Source organism: Octopus bimaculoides, chromosome 17 (genome assembly GCF_001194135.2).
Source record: "Octopus bimaculoides isolate UCB-OBI-ISO-001 chromosome 17, ASM119413v2, whole genome shotgun sequence".
Lineage (NCBI taxonomy): Eukaryota > Metazoa > Mollusca > Cephalopoda > Octopoda > Octopodidae > Octopus > Octopus bimaculoides.
The window spans coordinates 11991303-11992876 of record NC_068997.1 but is presented as its reverse complement, the minus strand read 5'-3'; positions in this window follow the sequence as shown (position 1 = coordinate 11992876).

The window sequence follows — 1574 nt, the reverse complement described above, 5'->3', positions numbered from 1 at the left end:
TATATATGTATATATATATATATATATATGTATATATATATATATATATGTGTGTGTATATATATATCTAAGTATACATACCCACATATAATTATAATACATGGGTATGTATGCAAATTTTATGAGAAGGGAGAGATGAAACGAAATTATAAAGAATATAATTATGAAACGAAACCTTTATAGGAACGAATTTTCGATTAATGATTATCAGATTTAGAGACAAATCGACAAAGGCTAGCAGAGATTCGATTTGAAAATTTACAACAACAAATATTAAGGTATTAATTTTATTATAAACATCAATGTTTTCAGCCAATATTTTATATTTAAGAAAAAACATAACTAAATGAAACGTAAAAGAAATCTATTACATCAATTTGACACTAATAGTGAATCAATAAAAATAATAACTTTTGCGTCTGAAAATTTCTTTCGAGGTTTTAGGGTCATTTGCTAATAATTGTAAAGAAAACTACACGTCAGACTTTGTGTGAATACAGCGATTCTGCTGAATTGTATTTTTACTGAAATGGTGAACAATCAGTAATTGGATGCTGTCAATCGCTTTCGGATACATATGTCAGATTTATTTCATTATTTCATTATTTCATATTATTTTACTTTATATAAATGCGAATCGTGAGAAAGTAAACGTAAAAAAAAAAAAATGGATAATGCTAAGTATATTTTAAACTCGAAATTCGAAAACAAAATAAAATGGCTGCACTTGAAAACGAAAAAATACCGTTTACTTGGGACGTCTGTGTTCAATATAGTGCTCCAGCTGTCAAATTTTCAATGAAGTAATGACAATGAATTAACCTCTTATATAACCTAATAATTCAAGAATTTAAAATATATGCAGAAGCAAGCATTTCAATAATACTATTCAAAATACAATTCGTTTAACACATACATATACATATATACATCAAACCAACGACAACGAATACCATGGGCTGAAACAGGAGAAAGAACGTCAATGAAATATTTTTGGTCTGAAATACACACACGCATACACATACACACACACATATACATGCATACTCACACACACATACACATATATACATGTACACACTCACATACACACAGAACGCGCGTGGCACAGACACACACACACACACACACACACACACCACACACACGGACGCACACGCATATATATACACACATATGACCACAGGAAGGAAATGAATTCTTTGTAACGTTTTCTTAATGGAAAAATGTCTATAGAATTTATTGTAATCATGAAATAGCGAACTATTCGGCAAGTCCTTTCCCGTATTGGCTTTTTAATCGGTATTATATTTTCGAAGTAAGTCTTAGTCACACCGTTGTTATTTCTAGGACTTATTGCCGCCTTGCGGGATACCTGATTACAGGTATCTGATTACCTGATTACAGGTATCTGATTACCTGATTACAGGTATCTGATTACCTGATTACAGGAAAGGCTTCAGGAGTAAAGCTCGAAGAAAAATCAGGAGTCGGAGCCCCTAAGGTAGCTCGACCCCAGAACTTATTGTTTGTAAGCCTAGTACTTATTCTACCATCCGTTTCACCGAACCGCT